General features: G+C 41.0%; 1 long non-coding RNA gene across 1 annotated transcript in view; it reads right to left on the bottom strand.

Annotated features, from left to right (window-relative positions):
- Positions 1–1,438: 1,438 nt before the first annotated feature.
- The window catches only part of LOC144589244 (uncharacterized), a 36,939-nt gene continuing 20,796 nt past the window's right edge, over positions 1,439–17,581 (bottom strand). Inside the window, exon 2 of the long non-coding RNA XR_013545269.1 lies at positions 1,439–5,838. This is a non-coding gene — a long non-coding RNA (uncharacterized LOC144589244). The remainder of the gene's footprint in view (positions 5,839–17,581) is intronic.

The following is a 17,581-nucleotide window of genomic DNA, read 5'->3' as shown; positions in this document are numbered from 1 at the left end:
CAACTTTTTGCATGTCTTTCAAGGCTACCTGCTGCTAGGAGTGCAAAGCAGCTTATTACTGTTTTCCTTCCCAATCATAGGCAAAAGCATTTCTGCCAATTCAATTTTATGGTCAGTGCTAATAAGTTTTTTAAAGCATAGCTGAAAATGGGACAGGACTTGAACATCACATAGAATATTACTAAGCAAACTGCTCAGGGCTGCTCTATTTTATTCATCCCAACTCTTACACTTCTTAAAAATTTATAAGAGGTACATGTTATTATTTGAAAAAGGAATATTAGTACCAAGAGCTGCATCTCCGTCTTTTAAAATTGTTATAAAGCTGAGGGAGGCATCTCTGGAGACCTCTTAGCATAAATTGAGTTTTGAGTGTCATGTGCCGCTTGTGTGGAGAGCTTACAATAAAATCAACATGTGACGCTATTCAGATTAGCTATTATAATTGCAGAGGACAGATATAAACATTACTCATGTTATTGTCTTGTTTTAAGGGATCTGGGCAGCCCGTGTTGAGGCAGAAGAAAAAGTAGTTGCCTCCTTTTTTTATTCCTCACTGGAGTCCAGAGCTGATGATTTTTCTTTCTTTCTTTCTTTCTTTCTTTCTTTCTTTCTTTCTTTCTTTCTTTCTTTCTTTCTTTCTTTCTTTCTTTCTTTCTTTCTTTCTTTCTTTCTTTCTTTCTTTCTTTCTTTCTTTCTTTCTTTCTTTCTTTCTTTCTTTCTTTCTTTCACCAGAGAACCCCAGTCATCAAGGGTTGTGAGGATCTGGGCAGAAGGAGAGTGTGGTATGGTATTCTCCATAAAGCTTATGTTTTTTTTTTTAAAAAAAAAGAGGGAGAAAAGGAGGGAAGGAGAATGAGAGAAAGAGAGGGAGAGAGAATAAGACAGTATTTGTTGTTGTTTATTTTCCTAACATTAGATTAACTTCTAGATTAAGCTCTAAATTTTGATCTCCTCTATATTATAGTGTCCTGGGGCAAAGCCCCAGCTGCTATACCTCAGTTACACCTCTGGATTTAGAGAGCTGGACTTCAACAATACCAAACTCTGCTTCAATGATCCTTTGGGTATGGTCTCCTTTCTGTTCTGGATCTCTCAGAGAAAGCAAACTTGGGCTCCATCAGGACAACCATAGCTGTCCTTCAGCCTGTATTCAACTCCTTTTATGTCACTTTCCTTTCTTTTGGATGAGATATTTACCTCTTTTGTTCTCTCAGGAGACCCTGGTTGGGAGAGCTCCAACATTTCCTAAGCTCTGCCAGGCTCCTGTCAGAAGGGGAGGTGTAGAGATGTTTCTCCTTCCTGGAGTTATTTACAAGGAATTAGACCAGCTGTTGTAAATCTTCTCCTGTATTCAGGGCATGGTGTAAGGAGGGGACATGTTCTGTTGGTACCATCTTTCCTAACAGAGCTCAGAAATACAGAAGTAAAAGATTTCTGTTTTTTGTTTGTTTCTTTGTTTTGACAAATCAAGATATAAATGATTATGATCCCAAAATAGTAAGAGGCATAATTATTAGGGCAAAATCCTATTGATTCTTTCTATTGGTGGTCAGTCACATGAGCAATCAGATGGTTTTCGAACTTACATAAGGTTTTTGAGCTTACATCTAATAGCTATCTAAATGTGCATGTAATAGACTGTTGAATGAGCAAAGCGATTAAATAGTATTCTATGTCATGTTTTCATCCTGTCCAGGAACTCAGCTCAGGGTGATGCAGTCTGAATTTAAAGGAAATAATACAGTTGGGAGAAAAAAAAATCTGAAATGAATATGTATGAGCCGAGACTCTATGGATTTACAGCTAGAAATGAACTCTAGTCAGCTCTATGAATGTTTTCTTCACCCTTGTTCAGAAATTAAATGTAAATCAAGGCCAATGAAATCCCAAATTGCTCTTCAGTAAGCTTGGATTATTGAGTTAGGAGCCTTTGCGCTAGAGTTTTATGTCCTTGGATGAGTAATACTCTCCAAATTTCTAAGTAAGTCATCTATTAGAAGTGATAATAAAAATGAGAAACCAAATACATGGTGTGCTCTATTGAAAGCAGGGTAGGATTCTGGACTTTGATAGTTGGTAAAACAACTGTTTCTCATCTGTATTTTCTTTTTACCTAAATCAATGTTCCAAATTACCATGACTATCAGACAGTCCAGCCTAATCCAAAACTGGCAGAACAGTGGATTGTCTGAGAGAGAGAACTGCAGAGTGTTTTTCTGTATGGAGTCCAGGATCTATAAGCCTAAAAGCCAAGCCATCTCAGAGCTTTGACTGGGGCCCCCCATTGGCTTCCGGTTGCAGACAGAACCCCATGTGCAGGGGGGGGAGGCTCCACCCAGTGCTCCAAAAAATTAGAGGGAATATTGGGTGGAGGAGGAAGAGTAGGAGGCGGCAGTAGGGAGGCAATGAGGACAATGGGAGGGAGGCAGGCAGGTGGCAGAGGGGGTGAGGTTTTTAGTTTCCCCTTCCCCCAGGCATGAACCTTTTTAAAAAAAACCCTTTCATGGTGCATTTTTAAAAAGTTTGGAAAGTTTGTGGTTCGTGGGTAGCCATGAAATACTACAGATGGCAATCTTTCTGGCTCTTGCCCATCTCTGTTCATGAGTAAAGTGAAACCAGAGAGGAGCAGAACGGGAATGCTCCCCTCTTCAAATTTTAAATGAACATGTTCCCTCAGCAAATATGTTTTCTGTATTGGGAAAACATTCTACAATAAGGATCCCTCTAAGGAGTGACTCCATATCATTTGCTACCTACCACTTGGTAGGCCTGTAGTGAAGATTTTTTTTAAAAAAAACAGACAACTTTATGTGGGAGAAGACAGTCCTTCAACTGTGGCAGCCCTGAACAAAGCAGAACATTTAGAAGTCAAAATGTCAAGGTTGCTTGCCATTACTGGGGACAATGGTATAGATAACTCCTCTTCTTCAGCTCTTCTGAATGCATAATAGCTTGCAAAGAAAGCTGGATGAAGGGATATTGGCCTCCCCACAATGTCCTTATTTACACTGTCCCCACATTCCTTGCATCTGCAGTAAGGATGTCAAGACAGGTCTGCATTTGTCCACGTGAACACAGCTGAGTCTGGGTGTCAAAAGCAGAATAAAAGTCTGGAGATCAACTGTGCAAATAATGTTGCTTTTCAAATCTTGTGAAGAGCTTGCAGGACTTTCCCTTCATCTGAGGGAACCTCACTGCATTAGAAACTAAAGAGCCAGATACTGTAGAATCCATCCAATATCCCAAGGATGGCAGGAAAGTCCAAAGTCCACCTCACTTCTAAAGTATGGATGCAGCCTATAGACCATGTCTTCAGTAGATTTTGGGTGGAAGGGGCAGACTTACAGAATCAAAAATGATGGGACACTGCAAAACTGCAGTAGAGAATATGGGGCTAAAATTAGGTATTTTAACTATTCATGTCCAGGCAAGCCTATTCAAGCTGTTTTCCCTAAAATGGTCTTCAGTCAACATTCCTCTAGTTTGCACTGCACCACCTTTCTGTTAGTTCCTTTCAGTAGCTTTGTCTACACTGATAGATACACAGACATCCCAATATGGAGGATTCTGGAAAGGGGGAAGGGTCTTGCTTTTCCATGGTTATTATTTCTCAAGTTTCCAGATTCCAGTTCTCTAGTCTGAATGTCGTAGGAGGGTTGGCTGATGGCCTTGTGCAACAGCCTATGTGATCCACAGTCACCCTAAAATTCAGTCTATTGATGAGATTCTTTCAGATTTTTTTCCAGCTAATTCAAAGACTATTAGATGTCCTGTATCCTCAGCATATTACTATCCTAACTTGAAGTCATTATCTATGGAGTCACTTTGACAGGTATTCCTAATGCCCATAATGATATATCAATTTATCTAGCTTCTTCTCACCCTGGTGTTTTGTGAACAGAGTGTCATTTCTCTTAGATATTCTCCTCTGGTTCATAAAATGAGGTTCTAGTGGGTGCAATATCTGTGGCAATAACCAGACAATCCAGTCTTCTTTGTATAACCACATGGAAAACTTCTGTAATCTTGAACCCTTCATCAAAACTTGGAAAGTTTTATTTTTGGGCCTCCACTTCCAGAATCTCCCAGAGAACATGGTAAATGGAGATCCTGGGAACAGTAATCCAAAAAAAAAGTAACTTTTCCAGGTGATAATCTTTGTAATCACTGGAGAAAGGAAGACAACTTATACATAGCTGGACTATATCCATGTAGCCCAATAGTGACCGCTCTTAATCAAAGCAATTCTTCAGAGTCTCGTTTAATTAATTAGTTTGTACCAGAAATGGAAGTTCACAGAAAATAATATAATAAGGTGTTTCCACATTAAAAACTTTTATTTTCTTTGGATCTATATTAATCATAGGATGATAAAAAGTAAATTGCAAGTTTGAGATTTAGGCGGTGAAATTAAAGGAACATTATGCAAGTCAAGCTTTTGTACATATGATTCACCTTGTCTGTCTTCCTGGCTTAAGTGCAGTATGAACTGAGTTTCTAGCTACTTATCTTTTGTTGTTTTAAAGTATATTACAGTGACATGCCATGAATCCATAATCATCAGCATACATATAAGTCAATAGTATGGGAAACAGATAAGTCCTCACTCCATGTTCTAGATGCTGTGAATGCTGAGTAGGGAATCTCCCAAGCAGCCATTTTCCTACTGGCATGTGTGTATATGCCACTGCTCTTTGTTAGTTAGGTTGAGTCTTTCAGCATCACCCCAGCATGCTGCTTACACCCTTCCATTAGGAAAGGCTATAGGGTTGGGACTTGCCCATATCGTGGTTGCAATGGTGATTTAATCAACCAAGCATTGTGGACTACTAGCCCAGCAGGGCAATTAGTACTAGAGAACAACGACCAGAAGAAAAACACACATGGTCCTAAATGTCTCTACACTAATGCACAGAACATGGGAAATAAACAAGATGATCTGGAACTCTTACTACAGCAAAATAAATATGATATAATAAGTATCACTGAAATCTGGTGGGATGAAACTCATGACTGGAATGTAGTTATTGGGGGGTATAAACTATTTTGGAGAGATAGACTTAGCAAGAAAGGAGGAGGAGGAGTAGCTTTATATGTCAAGGATGTTTATACCTGTGAAGAGATCCAGGACTTAAATGTAGGAAGCCAGGTTGAGAGCATCTGGGTAAGAATTAAGGGGGAGAGAAACAAGAGGGATATCATTGTGGGGTTATACTACAGACCCACAAACCAGCCTGAGGAGTTGGGTTATGCCTTCCTGGAGCAGATGATCACACATTCAAAAGGGAGACATGCAGTAGTAATGGGAGATTTCAAGTATCCCGATATATGTTGGCAGTCAAACTCTTCCAATAACGTAAGGTACAGGAAATTCCTCACTTGCCTTGCAGACAATTTCATGATCCAGAAGGTGATAAAATAGCCAAGAGAAAGTACAGTTTTGATTGTAGGTGATCAGAAGATCTATAATTCTTTCTCACAAGTCATTCTCTTCTCTTCTTCTCTTTTTTTCAAATCAGTCAGTCTGTCTAAACTGCTTTTTTAGCTGACAGGAAAAAACCAGTTTCTTGGCTTATTTCCACTTGTAGTTTTATTGCAATGAATGTATACAAACACAGAGACAATTATGAACAAACAGTGGGTAAATACAGTGTGAAAACAATTTGGCATCACAAGAGACACTCAGTAAGACCAGTCTGTAATGTTACATAAACCTTTACTCCTTAGGTAGTTAATTTGTATTGGTCTTCCTCTGAGCAGAACACAATGAAGTTGCTGCCATCTGCTGGGTCTCCTTTGCCTCAGCAAGCTCAGTGTTTTTTCTTTTTTCAGCAGCTGAAATGACAAAAAAAGTGGTGGAGGAGAAGATATACATGCAGTGGTGCCTCGCTAGACAATTGCCTCACAGGATGATTAATCCGCAAGACGATTCGTTTTTGCGATCACTGTTGCACTTCGCAAGATGATTGTTTCCTATGGGTGATTTTCGCAAGATGACAATTTTTCCCCATTGGAATGCATTAAATGGATTTCAGTGCATTCCAATGGGGAACCGCGTTTCGCAAGACAATGTTTTCGCAAGACAGCATTTTTCACAGAATGAATTAACATTGTTTTGCGAGGCACCACTGTATATACATATAAAAACATAAGCTTCTATTTGTCCAGGTGTTCTTAAGATGTCACCCAAAAACTGATTTCACATACACAGCTTCCTGGGAGCTCCCTTGCATTGTAGCAGATAATTCTAAGTATTGCACCAAGCTAAACATATCAGGATTCCATAGGATGGATCTCTGACAATTAAAATGTTAACAAATGACTAAAACTGTGTAGTGCAGAAATAACCTCATGGGAACAACAACAACACAATACAATTATACCTATATTACAGAGTTGGGCAATAATGAGGCGAGATGCAGGTGATGGAAATAAATAGGGCCACACTTTATTAAATCAACATGCCATAACTTATGGCTTAGAAACCAGGGCCTGCAGTAGTGCAGTATCAGGTTTGGATGCTGATGGTCTCACAGGACCCTCTCATGGGACCCACCAACCTATATGGGTGAGTCCCAGGCCCCGTTCTCATGCTGTCCCTAAGACAGCATGACCCCAGCTGGTAAAATATCAAGTCCCCCCCGGGCATGCAAGCCCTCAGCCTTTGGTGACCCTCAGCCCGGGGAGGGCCCCAGCATGCCTTTCTTGCCAGCATTGTAACCTCACAATTTGCAGCACCAAAAGTTCAGGCCCACTATGCACTGCTTGAACTCCACGGACATGCACCGATTCAGTTTCGTTCCGCACTACCCACCATGTGACAAGATGTTAAAACAATTAAATAGCAATGGAACTATATTAATCACATGCCAGTGTGGGATAGGCAAAAAATCCCTGCAACTACTTCAGCCCATTGAGTAGTGGGTCAAAAATTCCTTTCCGGCCCCGAATAAGATGACCAGTCAAATTCACACTGGATATCAGGCAGGTGGGTGGGATGCAAGCCTCAAAAAAAGGCCAAGCACATGGGGGTGCATCCTTTTAAGGTGATGGGTATAAATGGGACCACACTTTATTAAATCAACATGCCATAACTTATGGCTTAGAAACCAGGGGCCTGCGGTAGTGCAGTATCTGGTTTGGTGCCGAAGGTTTCAGAGAACCCCTCACCAACCGATATGGGTGAGTCCCATACCCTGTTCTTGTGCTGTCCCTAAGACAGCATGACCCTGGCTCACAAAATATGAAGGCCCCCTCCCGTGCATGCAAGCCCCCAGCCCCAGCCTGGGAAGGGCCCCAGCAGGTCTTTCCTCCCAGAACTGTAGCCTTACGATCCGCAGCCCCGGAAGTTCAGACCCTAGAATGGTGGCAGTAGATGCTGCCCCAATGCAAAATGAGGGGTTCCAAAGCGCCATTCAGCCAAACCCACTCATTCTAAAGCAGCTCCAATTACCTTCCAAAACTGGTATTTTGTCAGGGGTGCCATTATTATGACAAAATAAGTAGCCCTGATTCCCCCCCCCTTTCTTAAGGTAATCCTCTAGTGCCCTAACTGGGCATATTTCTAAAATGAGATAAAGGCTCCTTTCCCTAATTGATCTGTTTTAGATCTTCAGATATGCAATTGTAGCCTGTGTTTACCCATTGTGACATCTGCAAGTTGGAACGCCATTCGTGATGTGTCAAGCTTGCCAGCTGCCACAACCTCACTAATACGAAATGCTCCAAAAATGTCAAAAGGGTTGCTGCTTGAAAGAGGGAAGTCTCGAACCTATCGCTACAAATACTACCCCATGATTCACCAAACCTCATCAGTATGGCTGGAGAAAAAGGGGACCTATCATCGGGCGTTCTAATTCTTTCCTTATTCCATCCTTCAATCATCTTATGAATTCTAAAGTCCCCTGTGGAATCAGCTACTCCAAGGGCCTTAGCCTGGAATGCCAACACCGACATCTTGCCCTGAAAAGAGCTAGGTGCCATGAGCTTTCGAAAAAGAACAAGGCCGAATTGTTGTAGGTGATCAACTGCAAAGTAACCCTGCCAAGTACTCAGGGCAAGAGCCAGCCCTATTGCTCATAGTGCCTCTGACCTCCAATCTGCCATACCTCTTGTGGGAGGACTTCTGGCCACCTGCAAGCTCCTGGAGGCAATGCCCTTAACCGCTCCATCTGTTGATGGGACAGGGCGTCAGCTATATTGTTGTCTATGCTGGGGATGTGCCTTGCATGAAATACTATATTAAATTGTAAGGTGTGTAATATAAGCACCCTCACAAGCCTCATGACCTGTTCAGATCTGGATGACATGGTATTAATGACATGCACCACTGCCATATTATTGCACCAGAATCTGACTACTGAATTGGCCCATTCCTCAGCCCAAAACCAAGTGCCGCTGAGAATGGGAAACAACTCCAGGAATGTCAAGTCCCTGGTCAGGCCTGACCTTTGCCACTCCTTAGGCCAAGTCCCTGCACACCAGTGACCCCCGAAATTGATGCCAAAACCTAATGACGTTGCAGCATCTGTTTGAACTTGGAATTCATTCTGGAGGTGTAATTCCACTTTCCAGAATGAGACTCCATTAAAATTGTCCAAAAATTATTGCCACATTCTCAGATCTTGTCTCATGCCTGCTGTAATCTTAGTACGATGGAATGGTTTGTGGAGACCCTTCGTGGCTGCAGAGAGTCTGCGCAAAAAGTCCCTACCTGGGGCAACTACTCTAAAAGCAAAATTCAAATGGCCCACTGTTTACTGTAACTCTCTTAGGGTGGCCTTCTTCTGCCTCAATCTGGCCCGCAAGTCAACCAGCTTTCTGTCAGGAAGCTTACAGTATTGGTGACAGGTATTAAACTCTATACCAAGAATGTGATGTTAGGTGTTGGCCCTTCCATTTTCTCCTCAGCCAAAGGAAGCCCAGTCTCCTGAGCCAATTTCTCAGTCTCCATCAAGTGCCTACAATTCCCAGAATCCTTGGCACCACAAAAAAGAAGATCATCTAAATAATGGACTGTGCTATGCAGCCCCACCCTACATTTAAATTCCCATTCCAAAAAGGAGTTAAAGTGTTCAAACGCTGCACAGGATACTGAGTAACCCATGGGTAATGGTCCATCGGTCCAGATAGGCGGGGTATAAATAAATAAATAAATAAATAAATAAATAAATAAATAAATAAATAAATAAATAAATAAAATAATGATCTATCCATGTAAAAGGCACCCTCAAAGGAAAAACCTAACAACTCAAAATCCTCTCGGTGAACTGGCAGCAGATGAAAAGCTGATTTTACATCAGCTTTGGCCATCTTCCACATGCCCTAATCATGTGCACTGCCTCATCAAACAATGTATAACGAACAGTGCAAAGCTCCTGTGGTATGCCATCATTGACAGATTCACCTTCTAGGTAAGAGAGGTGATGTATGAGCCTGAATTCACCTGGGGCCTTTTCAGGTTCAATCCCCAAAGGAGAACACCTGGAGATGTGGGATCGGTAGCTGAACAAACGGACCCAACACTCTGCCCCCAAGGACCTCCTTCTCAATTTTTTGTCTATTTACCCCATAATTTGAACTAATTTTTGGCAAACATTGCCTTGGCCTCCCAGCCTGGAAATAATGAGGTGAGACACAGTTTAAGTTAAAAACTTGGGCCACAGCTTTAATAACTATTTAAATTGCATCCCCCAAAATACAAGGGGGGCTATTGTAGTGCGATATTCTTTTATGTTTGGATTGTGATGAGATGGGTTTTTGAGTTAAAATCTTTTAAGGCATAGGGGTTTTGTAATTAAGAAATGAGCCAGAGAGGTTCCATCTTGTTTCTTTGTATAAAGTATCTTTGCTATGCTGACAAGTTGTTTTCTAGGCGAGCAGAGCGAATGTTATTCTGAAAGCCTGAGAAAGGACTCGGTGTGATTAGATAGATGGGAATTGTTGTGACTCTTTGATAAACCACGGAAAACCCAAATAACATCTGGTGTGGTATGGGAAAGAAGTCATGTGATGTGACAGGACTGTTTGCCTAGTAACGAACTCTGATTGGATGACATCGTGGGAAGGTGCAATGAGCCCTTGCCAGTTACTCTTGAAAAAGGAACTTTTTGCCTATGGACATGGTCTTTCCAAGACCGACCTTTCAATCATTCGTGACCTACTCTTCAGCCATTTGGGACTCACCCTAATGTCTTTCGAGACGGACTGGTGGCCTACCTACATGGACTGGTTCCTATGCTTTGCTGGATTACTTTTGGACTTATGGGATTTTTCCTTAGGACTATGCATGGACTATTTTCTATGGACTGTTCTATGGAATATTCTTTATGGACTTCTTTTCTTGGAATACTCCATATGGACTATGCTTTTGTAATTTTGTAAGGACTATGGTATATTTACTGGATTTTACTTTTCTAAGGACTATGGGACATATAATGGATTTTTACTTTTGTTAAGGGATTTTTATTCTATAGTATCACTGAGGACTATAGCCTTTTTATAACCTACTTGGATTATTTTGTTTTTACTAATGATTTCCTGGACTGGAACTGTTTTTATTCTTTTTAATGGCTTTTTGTGTTTTTGTAAGGTTTTTGAACTCTTTTGTATTTTTCATGTTTTCTTTGCCTCACTACAACTGTGTAACTAAACAGCACAATGCTAGTTTATTTGTTTTGGTTTAATTTGGCTTTGATACCTAGTAACCTGCTTTTTCTTTAATAAAATAAAGATTATAAAACTCAATTGGTTTCCTGAACAGTACACTTGCCATAGGGTCATCTGAGAGTGCTGCCTCGGCCTAGCTTACTTAGAGTCCTGTCAGTGGTGCAAGTTAAGTCTAAGGACTACAAAGCCCACTTGACCTTTTCACAATAATATCTGAGAGTACAAGGGTGTTCTTATGTGGGCAGACCTGTGAGAAGGAGTGTTGTAGCATGGCTAGCTGGATTTGGACTCATTCAGCCCATTTTAGCATGTGCAAACTCCTAATTGCTCTCTGTCCAGGCTTACACGTGTTCTTGGACCCGTGTTTGCTGACATGGATCATCCTAGATCTCCGGATACTTCCTATAGCAGGGCGAACCCCTATTACTGTCCGCTGAACAGCACACCTTCAGTTACTCTGTGAAATGGTACCCCTTCAACCTTGCTGACTGCTTTTGGTGACCTCCCTTTAAAATACTTTGAAGTGGAGTGGGCTCCACCACAGGTGGCACACTCATGCCTGTATTGGCATGATTTCCTGGAACAGGAACCCTGTGAATTGAAGTCCCAGCAGAGGAGGCAGGATTGAACCACCTGCCCAGCTCCAGCACGGGGACTGTTAACCTGCCCTCTCTTCCTGTTAAGGTGGCCACTGTTGAACCTCTCACCCTGCACTGGCCGGGCAGGCATCATGGTTTGAAGCCATAAGCCCAGGTGAGGTTCATCCCAACGCATGTTTGCATGTATTGATGCTCTCATGCAGAAATTTTGATCATAGGTCAGTCATGAATGACCCAGGAAGTCCATGTAGGCCCTGCATATCACGTCCAAAGACTGAAATAAAGACAGCGCATGCCAAGGTTGTGCCTTCACCATTACACCTGCATAAATTAAAAATCCCAGCAACCAATTGGCCTAGGCTTTTTGTGCCGCCTTCTCTTTTTATCTACCTCATCCTCATTCTCCCACTCCTTAGCATCCATGTTTCTACTTAGTAATTCAAAGAGATCTACATATTTGCCTTGCCATATATACTCCTTCATAACTGGTGTCAAGTGAGCACCCATAGGGACGGCATAGTCTTCGAAAGGTAAAGCCCTGACATTTGAATAGTGGCTGCATCCCAGCTGACTGAAAGTCTTTCACCATCTGACCTGCTGTCCTCTACCACTTCCTGCCTCTGGACCCGTTTACTGTTCAGGCATGCACACACGCGTTCAGCTCTGCTCTCAACATGGCCGATTATTTCTGCTAGCTGGTGTTCCCTCGACGAATCTGCAACTCCTGATGCACCTTGCACACCAGCCTCTAAAGCAGCAAACCGGGACAAAAGATTATCAGCAAGGGCTTTCAGTTTAGCATGCTTGTGTGCCTTGGACTCCCTTGCTGAATGCTGAGGATGATTATCCTTAGCCCTCTTGTGTACTTGGCTAGCCTTTTGTTGCTCCAATGCTGCTATTTTAGCTCGTATTTCCTCCTGCATAGGCCACCCCTCCTTGTCTGATGATGATGATACAGCTGGAGGGGACACCCTGGGAGGCCTGCGCTTTGCAGGCTGTTTGCCTTTGCTATTGCCCTGATGCTTTTTGGGGCCATGCCTGCTAACAAAAGCTCTTACTAAATAATCTACCCGCTAGCCAGGCAGTCAACCCTTACTAATGTGCTCCGATTGTAAAAAACACCCTACGTTGTACCCTTATTGTTTGCCTATTTATTTAGCTATTCATTTATAATCATAATTCTTTTTTAAAAAAAAAATATATATATATACAAGCCCTCCGGACTAGCTAACCAACAACTGGTAGTTGCTCCAATTCAACTATTCCTGTTATTATAATCTTATTTAATTTTAATTTGAACTTCTTTCTTTCTTTCTTTCTTTCTTTCTTTCTTTCTTTCTTTCTTTCTTTCTTTCTTTCTTTCTTACTTACTTACTTACTTACTTACTTACTTACTTACTTACTTACTTACTTACTTACTTACTTACTTACTTACTTACTTACTTACTTACTTACTTACTTACTTGGCTTCTCAGATTCAGAACAGATTAACACTAATTCCTACTTGGAAAAAAATAGGATGTATAATATAAAGCAGAGCTCAGAAAAATTATTCCCTGCCCCCTACAATTCCCTGAATCTTCCAACCAATACTGAAAGTTGTAGTCTTTAAAAGTAGCTTTCTCCAAATTTGGTCTAGAGGCCTTGAAGGGAATGTTAATACTCTCAAATTAAAACCAATATGATTAGTTTGGCATCCCAGCTTTGAAATGAGGAGTGAAAATATTTATTCAAATCACACCAGATGAACAGAACTAAGACCCATGAAATGAAGGCACATTATACAATAAATGAGAGGAAAACCAATACATTTCACCCCATCCCCTGTTTTTGAAAGACTAGACCTTTTCAAATATGTAGAATTTTGTACTTTGTACCAAACATTGCTTTAACTCTACCCATGAGACAAGCTATGCTCTGTGAGTACAATAACACAGTGAGGGAAATGTGAATTAACTTGCATTCTCTCATTGTAAAGTCACATGGGGCATCTTTGATCTAGGTGGCCACACAAGCAGAAGAGGAATAGCCTTCTAATCGTTGTTCTGTTGCAGTTCTATTTGAAGCACCTGTAGGTGGAGTGGTTCAAAAGAATGACCTTAACATGCTTTCCTGCCTCCGTGACTCTATTTCCTCATTTTATCTTGCTAAGGGAAGAGCTTGCTAAACGATAAAAATAAATAATAATAATAACAAAATTAATAAACAGGAATGCTGCCCACTGACAAGGTGAAGAGGAAGGTGCTTTGTCAGAACAGAACTTTGTGTATGCATGCACACTCTGTTGGTCTTTCCTTTCTGCATCCGATTAAACCACTTTGAACTGAAGGAAAAGGATTTGACTTTCTAAAAAGAAAAAGGGCCTCTGGTGGGGACGAAAAACTAAGGATAGGGGTGTTGGATTCTGGGCGGATACATATTTCCCATCGCATCATGTGGTCAGCAGGAAAAATGTGAATCAGCCTGCCCCAAACCTATTTTTTTCCTCATTTTTTTTCCTGTATAGTCGGGCCCTTAGAAAAGAACTGTAATTTCTAAGACTGTGTGTGGATTACTGAAAAACAAATCCTGCCCAAATACAGTAATCCTATCTCTGTTTTAACTGAATCACAAGCTTGGTAGATAAGGGGAAGGGTGTAGATGAAGTGTTATTGATTTTGGCAAGGCTTTTGACACATTCCCTCATGATTTTCTTGTGGCCAAGCTAGTAAAATGTAGGCTAGGAATATAAAGTGCTGCACTTATGCAGGAGAAATTAGGTGTATAAATAAAAGTAGGTTGAGTAAAAGCTTTATTCCCAGTGTGATGTAATGGACTAAGACTCTGGAAAATAGGGTTCGAATCCCCACTTGCCATGGAAACTTGGAGGGGGGGAGGAGTGGTAAAACCACTCCTTAAATCTTGCTTACCTCAAAAGCCCCATTAGGATTGCTACAAGTCAGTTCCATCTTGACAGCACAGAACACACACACAAAAGTCTTGGAAGTAGTACCTGTGATATGAATCTAGAGGTCTCAATTGATCACAACTTAAACAGAAGTCAACTGTATAATGCAACAGCAGATTAAACACACACACACACACACACACAACTAACAAACAAACAAACTCACTATATTAGTGTGTGTTGACAGAAGTGTAGCACTTGCATCAAGGGAAGTAATTGCACCACTCTGTTCAACTTTGGACAGACCTTACCTAGAGTACTGTGTCAAGTTGTGGGCACCACAGTGTAAAAACCCCCAAAAAATAGGGCCTAGTTACCACTTATAATTCATGAACAGGTAAAAAAAACTCAACACAGATCCTAGTGGGACTCTACTCTTTTTATCACTATACCATGAGAACTCTGCTTGGGATGCTTCTTACAGAGAACAAGTCACTGTACACTCATTTCACAGTAGTGTTCTAGAGATGCTATTCTTTACAGACCTTCTTGCCTGAATTATCACACTTGTAAATGGAAACCATCTTTACTTCAGACCCTGGAAATAAATAAATCATTACTTTTTTGGACCATCGCTGGAAGAAAGCTCTTGGTACCTAATGTCTAGAAATAAAGTTTGGGTTTGGTGTGAGCTGTGCTTTTTTGAAAAGGAACACAAACAAGATGTGTTTTTATTTGTTTGTTTTAAACCCTCAGCTTTGCATGTCCCTCCGTGGAGAGGACATGTCAGTCAACATTGTCTCTATACTTGTGGTTTCCAGCCTTGGATAACCTAGGTGTTCTTAAATTGCAACTGCCAGAAACCTCTGGCAAGATAGCTAGTGATGAATGCTGCTGGGAGTTTCATTTCCAGAACACCTGGGTTACTCAGTGTTGGGAACCACTACTCTAGACTCAAAGGGCAAAGAGTGTAGAGTTCTCTTTAAAACTACCTGGGATCAGGTATGCCAGTTCTTTGAGATACATTCTATCAGACTTTTATTTTCTGGCAAAGTTTCCTGTAGTGTTATGTCAGAGATGTAGCTGGGAGTGACCAGTTGGCTCTTAACAAAGCAGTGGTTCTCAGACTTGGAACTTCTCATGATCTTGGATCGTAACTTCCAGAAGCTTTTTGAGATTCAAAGTCCTCACTGTGTTAACTAAGGACTTGATTTTACCGACAATAAGAACCACTGTTGTATCACATTCTGCTTTTAAAAGGGTTGTTTATTTAGAATGGATGTGAAACCTGATTTATTTCTATCATTTCTGCATAAGTACATCCATCTATTGTTGCAAATTGCCACCTTTGGATAACCAATGGAGGTGGTGGGAGAGGCAGCAGGAAAGAAAGAGGGACCGATGGGTGCAGGAGAGGGAGGGTCTGCCGGAAAAGCTGCTAGTACTTTTAGAAAGCTTGGCTGCCTCTCTCCCTTTAAGAATGCCCCTGCTGTTCCCTGGGAGGTGGGGAGAAGGGGAGGACACAGCCAATCCTTTTCTCACAGCCACTCCCCTCTCCTGCTGTTGGTCAATTCTCTGTTTAGCAAGCAGTTTGAGCAGGCAACTTCCTTTCCTTACTTGTCTCCACTTTTCCACTCTGAGCATAGCCCCCGCAGCCAAGATAAAACACCCTGTTTGTTATCTACTCTGAGCTTAAGATGGAGCCATTGATCAGGACTCTCTGAGTACAATTCTGAAACCAAATGTGTATCCACCTGATAGTGGTTCTATCCAGCCCATACCTAATTAGCTTGCTGATCAGAATACCATGGGGCACTTTGTCAAAGTCTTTGCTGAAGTCAAAGTATATTACTTCTACAGTATTCCTACTGTCTATCAGGGAGGTTACCTAATCAAAAAATGAAATATAATTAGTCTGGCAGGATTTCTTCTTGACAGATCCATGTTGGCTTCTGGTTATTACTGCATTGTTTTCAAGGTGGTTGCAGAATGGCTGCTTTATAATCTGCTCCAGAATTTTCCCCGGGATTGATGTCATGCTGACTATAGTTCTCTGGTTCCTCCTTTTTTGAAGATAGGGAGAAAGGTAGTTCTCCTCAAATCATACAGTACTTTACCCATCCTCCATAATTTCACAAAAATAATAGACAGTAATTCTCAGATCTCTTCAGCCAGTTCCTTCAGTATCCTTGGATGCAGTTCATCTGGTCCTGAGGATTTGAACTTGTTTAAAGTAGTAAGGTACTCCTTGACAATTTGTTTATTGCTCTCAAGCTGCAATCCTAACCCTTCCTTTTATACTTCACATTTGTCTAGAAGACTGTCTTTTGGTAGAAGACCAAGCTGAAATAGGAATTGAGCATTTCTGCCTTTACTTTGTCATCTGTTATCATTTCCTTTTTAGGAATATCTCACTCATCTTGGACTCCTTTTCCTGTTAGGATTTCCTGCCATGGGACCTTACCTATCATTGTTCTGACTTTATTAAAATTGGCTTTCCTGATCTCCAGTGCAACTTCACTCTGTTTTTGTTTCTTTTGAAATCAAGAACTCAAGTGGAACATAGTCATTTTCCTCCCAAATTCCTCTTGTTGTCACTTCTTCCACCAAGTCATCTCAATTGGTTAGGATCAAGTCCAAGATAGCTACTCCTCTGATTTATACTAATAACTTAGAAAACTTAACATAGAGAAAGGGCTATGACAGTGATTGTGGAGAGATACCGAATAGAAGCTATGAGGGTGATCCTTTGATGTTAAAGTAGCCTATCATTCCTGTCCCTACTCCTCTTTGTGTCTGTCTGTCTGTTGGTCTGTCTGTGTGTCTGTGATGAGGCTTTTCCCTCCATTTGGCAACAGTGATGGCCATTTGCATGCTGTCAGGAGTTGCTGAAGTGATTCTCATAAATCGTATAGAAAAGGGGAGAATATAAATATGCTGTCTGCATGTGATGGGCATTTACAATTTCACAGAGAATGCCAAGCTATTCATGCAATTTAGTGAAGTGCAGACATGCCTCCCCTGAGAAATTTCACCAGTCTTATAGAAACTCATTTAGCATCACTCCAAATTTCCCAGCAGCTTTTGTCCAAGAAGAAAGCTTCCAATTTTGCTGTGAAATTCACTTGGGGTAAAAAGTGGTGAGAACTCTAAAGGTGTAAAATATTTTTTTAAAAAATAAATAAATCAGAATGTGCCTGTTTTGACTCAATTAACAACCCATTAACCGTCTCTTTGGTTCAGCAGAAGTGAAGAGTGCTTTCAAAGCAGTGCTTCACAGTCTGAAATATTCTATGTGAAAAGCATTCAAAGTTTTCCAAAGGCTTGTTATTATTTTCATCTATTGCCCCGTTTTAAAAAAAATATCTACAGTCACAGTTAAGTATTTCTATAAATATGCATTACATCTTTCATTTCTTTAATA

Source organism: Pogona vitticeps, chromosome 4 (assembly GCF_051106095.1).
Source record: "Pogona vitticeps strain Pit_001003342236 chromosome 4, PviZW2.1, whole genome shotgun sequence".
Taxonomy (NCBI): Eukaryota; Metazoa; Chordata; class Lepidosauria; order Squamata; family Agamidae; genus Pogona; species Pogona vitticeps.
Note: the sequence above shows the minus strand (reverse complement) of the source record. Positions and strands in the feature narration are given on the sequence as shown.